This window comes from Barbus barbus (assembly GCF_936440315.1).
Source record: "Barbus barbus genome assembly, chromosome: 6".
In the NCBI taxonomy this organism is placed as follows: domain Eukaryota; kingdom Metazoa; phylum Chordata; class Actinopteri; order Cypriniformes; family Cyprinidae; genus Barbus; species Barbus barbus.
The window spans coordinates 10,863,235-10,870,769 of NC_136734.1; the positions used below are offsets into that span (position 1 = coordinate 10,863,235).

The 7,535-nt window shown below is 37.5% G+C and overlaps 1 long non-coding RNA gene across 1 annotated transcript; it reads right to left on the reverse strand.

Moving 5' to 3' along the window:
• Positions 1 to 1,969: 1,969 nt before the first annotated feature.
• On the reverse strand, positions 1,970 to 7,272 carry LOC306870986. Its single transcript, XR_013784301.1, has 3 exons — positions 7,193 to 7,272; positions 6,530 to 6,552; positions 1,970 to 5,032 (listed from the first exon to the last, which is right to left on the reverse strand). It is a non-coding gene; the product is annotated as an uncharacterized lncRNA (long non-coding RNA).
• Between the last annotated feature and the right edge of the window lie 263 nt (positions 7,273 to 7,535).

The window sequence follows — 7,535 nt, forward strand, 5'->3', positions numbered from 1 at the left end:
GGCCAGTTCACCTCAAACTCCATCACTCTGAGCATAGGAGCCCCACAGGGCTGTGTCCTGAGTCCCCTGCTCTACTCTCTCTACACGCATGACTGCGTGTCCTCTCACAGCTCCACATCTATTGTCAAATTCGCTGATGACACTGTGGTTCTGGGCCTCATCTCCAACAACGATGAGACCGCATACTTGGATGAGGTAGAGAGACTCACATCATGGTGCCAGGACAACTGTCTCTCTCTGAATGTGGGGAAAACTAAAGAGCTGATCATGGACTTTAGGAAGAGACAGCAGCAGCCCTACTCTCCTCTCAGGATCAGTGGGACCCCTGTGGAGAGGGTGAGTAGCTTCAAGTACCTCGGTGTAAACATCTCCGAGAACCTGACTTGGACTACACACATCCAAACACAGGTTAAGAAAGCCAGGCAAAGACTGTACCATCTGCGACAGCTGAGGAAATTCAGGGTCTCACCAGCAATCCTGAAAACTTTCTATTCAGGGACCATAGAAAGTGTATTGACTCAGTGCATCTCAGTGTGGTATGGAAACAGCTCCAATCAGGACTGCAAAGCACTACAGAGAGTTGTGCGCTTAGCTGAGCGCATCTCAGGGTCTGCTCTCCCCTCTCTGCAGGACATCTACCTCAAACGCTGCAAAAATAGAGCTGTTAAAATCTTCAAGGACTCAAATCACCCTGGTAACCGTCTGTTCACTTTGCTTCCATCTGGTAAGCACTTCCGTAGCCTGATGGCAAAAACTGAGAGACTTAGGAGGAGCTTCTTCCCCCAGGCCATCAGGCTCCTAAACTCTAACTCTGTGTCATAATATCACTTGACTCCATGTAATATCACCATATCAATAAGTTATTCATAATTTTTCTCCATGTAAATATCATATCAATAAGCTTCATAATTTTTCTCTACCTCATATTGCTGCTATTCGAATACCCTGTACAACTTTTTGCACATTATTTTTTGCACATTCCTCTCATTACTATTTGTCAACAACATACTGACCTGCACATTTATATTTATATTTTTTTTATCTTATCTTATTTTATCTTATCTTTTATTTTATTTTATGTTTGTACTTCTTCTTAATATTTGTATTCTTTATAATTGCACTGTCCTTGGAGCGGACCTGACCTACATTTCACTGCTGGTTATACTCTGTATAATTGTGTATGTGACAAATAAAACTCTTGAATCTTGAATCATATCTAATGTAGATGTCACATTAGTTGTACTGTGGTGCTAGATGGAAGATCATGGGCCCACCCAAATTGCTATGCTTTTATCTTCTGAAGACAAAACTGATATTGCACAATTTCGAAACCTAAAACCTTCCTGGTGTTAATGCTAAAAGGCAGTGAGGAAAAATCTCTAAACATTTACTTGGGGCTGTTGTATGTACACAAAAGTGAGATAACAAACAACTGACTGAGCAAATTATGACTCTTATATGGTACCAAAAGCAATGTTTTGGGATATTTCACACTATGAGTTCAGTAATATCAGCAGTCTGTCATTATTTTGTAAGTTGGCAATATTAGCACACATTTGCAAACAAGGCTTGACATTAACATAGAATCATCCCGTATTTAAGGCATATGAATGGTATTCCACATTACATCAATATGAGCGTGGTTTGTCCCATTTTTTATTTACTTCAGTTTTATGTTTTTTGTTTGGCAACCGTTACTGCCAGTCATTTGACCGTTTCTTTATTTTTTTAACAGTGTAAAACTGTTACTTTATGGATTTTTTACTGACCAATTAAATAAAGTGATATCACTAAACCGTGTACAGAGGAACACTGTCCTTTCACAGATTTTCCTAGATTATTATGATCAAACGCATTCAATAAAGTGCTAAAAGTAAAATACTAGCCTAAACGTTCTACAGAGAAACACTTCTTATTTTACAGGTTATTAAAAAACAAAAAATTATAGTGTTAAAGGATGCTGACAATTGTAAATTAAAAGTTTTATTTTGAAAGACAAAATACAAAGTCTCTACATATACTGTACAAAACTGAAAATGCAATCATTCAGTTTTTGAAGTAAAACAGTGCAAATTTGAAAGGAAATACATTTCAAATACATTTCAACATTTAAAATACTCTACCAATTAACAGAACAGTTTGATGAGAAGTTAATGAGTTGAATTAAATATTCTCAGCACAAGAAATACAAAACATTTACAAGTTTCAAACGACTATTAATTCTAAAGGCTGGATTACACTACATGACTTTTCAAATCTGAACAGATTTTTTAAACACTAGGCATCATACATACAGTCAGGTCCATAAATATTGGGACATCGACACAATTCTAACATTTTTGGCTCTATACACCACCACAATGGATTTCAAATGAAACGAACAAGATGTGCTTTAACTGCACACTGTCAGCTTTAATTTGAGGGTATTTACATCCAAATCAGGTGAACGGTGTAGGAATTACAACAGTTTGCATATGTGCCTCCCACTTGTTAAGGGACCAAAAGTAATGGGACAATTGGCTTCTCAGCTGTTCCATGGCCAGGTGTGTGTTACTCCCTCACTATCCCAATTACAATGAGCAGATAAAAGGTCCAGAGTTCATTTCAAGTGTGCTATTTGCATTTGGAATCTGTTGCTGTCAACTGTCAAGATGAGATCCAAAGAGCTGTCACTATCAGTGAAGCAAGCCATCATTAGGCTGAAAAAACAAAACAAACCCATCAGAGAGATGGCAAAAACATTAGGCGTGGCCAAAACAACTGTTTGGAACATTCTTAAAAAGAAGGAACGCACCGGTGAGCTCAGCAACACCAAAAGACCCGGAAGACCACGGAAAACAACTGTGATGGATGACCGAAGAATTCTTTCCCTGGTGAAGAAAACACCCTTCACAACAGTTGGCCAGATCAAGAACACTCTCCAGGAGGTATAGGTGTATGTGTGTCAAAGTCAACAATCAAGAGAAGACTTCACCAGAGTGAATACAGAGGGTTCACCACAAGATGTAAACCATTGGTGAGCCTCAAAAACAGGAAGGCCAGATTAGAGTTTGCCAAACGACATCTAAAAAAGCCTTCACAGTTCTGGAACAACATCCTATGGACAGATGAGACCAAGATCAACTTGTACCAGAGTGATGGGAAGATAAGAGTATAGAGAAGGAAAGGAACTGCTCATGATCCTAAGCATGCCACCTCATCAGTGAAGCATGGTGGTGGTAGTGTCATGGCGTGGGCATGTATGGCTGCCAGTGGAACTGGTTCTCTTGTATTTATTGATGATGTGACTGCTGACAAAAGCAGCAGGATGAATTCTGAAGTGTTTCGGGCAATATTATCTGCTCACATTCAGCCAAATGCTTCAGAACTCACTGGACGGCGCTTCACAGTGCAGATGGACAATGACCCAAAGCATACTGCAAAAGCAACCAAAGAGTTTTTGAAGGGAAAGAAGTGGACTGTTATGCAATGGCCAAGTCAATCACCTGACCTGAATCCGACTGAGCATCAATTTCACTTGCTGAAGACCAAACTGAAGGGAAAATGCCCCAAGAACAAGCAGGAATTGAAGACGGTTGCAGTAGAGGCCTGGCAGAGCATCACCAGGGATGAAACCCAGCGTCTGCCCACTGAGCAAAGACACGTCCAAACGACGTCAATTTAACGTCTTTGTCGTACGTTCAAAAGACGTCCACTGAGTAGCCAGAATGAAAGTTTTTGCGACGTCTTTTTTAGACGTCTTTTTGGCGTTCAGTATTAACGTCCATACGACATAAATATTTAACGTTCAATAGACGTCCTCTGAGGGGCCAGAATGAAAGTTTATGCGACGTTTTTTTTAGACGTCTTTGTAGCGTTCAGTATTAACGTCCATACGACATAAATATTTAACGTTCAATAGACGTCCTCTGAGGGCCCAGAATGAAAGTTTATGCGACGTCTTTTTTAGACGTCTTTGTAGCGTTCAGTATTAACGTCCATACGACATAAATATTTAACGTTCAATAGACGTCCTCTGAGGGGCCAGAATGAAAGTTTATGCGACGTCTTTTTTAGACGTCTTTGTAGCGTTCAGTATTAACGTCCACATGACATAAATATTTAACGTTCAATAGACGTCCTCTGAGGGGCCAGAATGAAAGTTTTTGCGACATCGAGGTTCATTCTAGTCATAGTAAAGGCAGTGTGCAGAAGTACTGCTTTAAAATTGTTAATAATAAATTAATACCCCTTACCTGTCCAAGACATATAGGTGTGCAAAGACATTTTAGTAGCCTTATTTACAATTGGAAATATGTGGTCTGATCAATTAAAAAGGGACAGAAAAATAGTTTGAAACAACAAGTGAGCACTTTTTAACCATCTTTAATGACCTTTTCAGCAAAATATTAACAAGCTGATAAAACTAAATTCTAAAAGCTAAATTTAACTCTCAAGTGAACAACAACAACAAAAAAATCCCCCAAGACAAAGATATTTGGTCTGAAATGGGGAGGGGGTATAAAGTCCCCTATAGTCAAGTAAATTCACCTTTATTTATATAGCGCTTTTAACAATACAGATTATGTCAAAGCACTTAACAGTATCAAATTGGAGGATAGAGTGTTAGTAATGTATAATGATAAGATTACACACTCAATTTTCAGTTAAAGGCATTTCATTATTGAATTGTCATTGTCTAGCTCAGTTTAGTTTAAATAGTATCTGTGAAATCAAATTGTCGATAATCGCTAGAAATTAAGTGTCCCAAACTGAGCAAGCCAGAGGCGACAGCAGCAAGGAACCAAAACTCCCTCTGTGATAGAATGGAGAAAAAAACCTTGTGAGAAACCAGGCTCAGTCGGGGGTCAGTTCTCCTCTACAATGGAAATAAACACAAATGCCTTACAGTACTCATTCAAAAGTCCTCAGTTATTTTCCACCCCTGTATGCCCTCCATCTCCCTTCCTCCCAGGTGCATGTTTGAGATGTTCTGCTGCAAGATGCTTTATTGTAGCCTCTGTAGCTTCTTTGTCCCATTTCATGACTGCAGCTGCAAGAGTTGAACAAAAACAAAAATTACAAATATGTAAAGAAACCAACTTATTAATAGGTTTGCAGTGGGCAAAACCATTAATATATGCAGACCAATAATATATTTTTTGCAGAGAAATGTTTAGATACTTCTCAGAGAAATTAATAAATGTACAAAATACATGTATAACTGAATAATTTGTTTTCCCTAAAGATCCTCCGCTAAATGTATATAGGGTTTGAAATGAACAGTCCTCTGTCTGTGCCGCCTTCATTTACTTGGCAATTTTCATCTCTTTCACTTTAATTCTCGGGCACTGACTTGTTCGCTAAACTGAGCATCCAATCAGATTTCTCTCTCTTACCGACAGTCCCGACACCGATTCAACATGTCAAATTAGGCAAACTACCGCTGACGTGAGCCCGATGAGAGCTGAGTGGAACACACCAAACAAACTAGCCCGACAGACTCGGACTGATGGCCCAATGGCCGACTGTCGGCTTGGTGTGTCCCAGGCTTTAGGCTACAGACAAATTATCGTTTTTTTTTCCAAGGGTTGGAGCTAAACTCTAATGCTTTTGAATTTGAAGTTTGTCCAATAGGTTACCATTTAAAAAAAAAAAAAAAAAAAAAAAAAGGTCCAAGATCCAATTAGGTATACTTTTATTATAATAACACTAACAGAATATTTTTCTTAGTTAAGCTTTTTTGAGCATTCAGTTGCCATTGAAATTAAGATTCAAGGCCAGATTTCTTTTCTGGTTTTGGCCACCCATCTCAGGTTCGACTTGAGTGCAACGCACAGATTTTTTGACTTGCCTCTAATGTTCCTTAATTATTTTTTCTTGCTGAACAAAACTCTTCTCTATTGGGTGAACATTCTATATAACAGACCTGTACAGCATGCACAAACACAGAAAAAGTGTGTAACTTTTAATTATGATGTGGTATTTATATTTGATTTGACCCTTGATGTAACTAAATGATGCACATTTAAATTTACCTGAGAAAACTTTTAAAGTGCTGTGTTACTTACCAAGAAACTCTATTAAAAATCCTTAAAGTCTTACACAGAACATTTCAAATCTTTATATACATTCAATTTTTTTTAAGTTTATTAAAACTGTGCACAATTTATTTATTTCAATTTAAGTTGCAATTAGATGTCATCTGATTATATTTGAGGACACCATTTGCTGACACTTGTCACAGTCATGATATGCATTGTGTAACTTGATTGTATCACACACAACATATGTGTGAAGAGTTCAGATGCAAAAGCCTCCAAGTGCCATCTGAAATTCTCTTCCAAAATGGGCATTTTTATCAGGCTCCTATATTTATGTTAAGCTATTTTACTTTAATTGCATAGAAAATGACCTATCCATTGCTATTACTGAACCTAGGAGCCTGATAGAAATGCTCATTTTAGATGAAAATTTCAGACGGCATTTAGAGGCTGTTGCTTATGAACTCTTCATATATATAAGGTTTTCTGCTTGAACAGAAACTTACCTTTTTAAGCCTTGTGCTTCAACCTGAAAGAGATGAAGAAGAATATCCGTTATTACAAAACTAACGTTAATTATATAAAATGATATCTTTGTTGATCAAATGAGAAATACTCCGATATATCGCTCTGACATGAAATAACAGTTATATAAATCAGATTAATTTCAAGATTACTTGCACTGCTAAGCGTTCCATATTTTAAATGTTGCACTCCACAACTGGCGCCAAACCCAATAAGTTAAGTTACTCTCCTGGAAACACTTAAAGCGCCTTAAATTGTTTTGGTTAACATTACTTAACAATAATAGGCTTTAAAAAAATAATTGTTAATTTTCGGTCTTCTGTCCGACTATATGACGCAATGATACATTATTCATTATCATGCAGACCTAGGCGTTGATACTAACAAGATATAATATTAACCATTGAAATTTTAACCTGCAAAATGTGCGTCCAAGGTCGCAAAGTCTCATAGAAGGTTAACCCCAATTGGTTACGATCATATTTAGAGTAAGTTACAAATTTCAAAACATGCTGAAACCTAGACACTGGATCGGGATATTTGTGTTAATGTGATGGGCCTGGAATGCCCGCGCAAAATGCCGCCATCGGCATCTAATGTCATAAACTTAACTGGAAAACACAAAATGTATTGTTTTTACTTACCTGTTTGCTTGCATTCAAATTTTCGGCGGTGTCTGTCGATCGTACATCTGCAGAATCTCTTTTCAGTTGACGTTATGTGTGACGTCACTGACGTGGCGATTATGAATCGTTTTTGATACGCTGCTGGATAAGAGTCCGACTAAATAAAATATTTGACAATTATGTGTATTTTTTTTCTGTCTGTATGTGTGTATGTGTGTGTGTGTATATATATATATATATATTTTTTTTTTTTACATTTTGAAAGCATGTTCTCTGCAAATAAAAATTTAGATTAAAGTTAACACCCATTGTATGGCCATGAATGTATATCATTTTGGCTTTATGCATAACCTGTAAGACT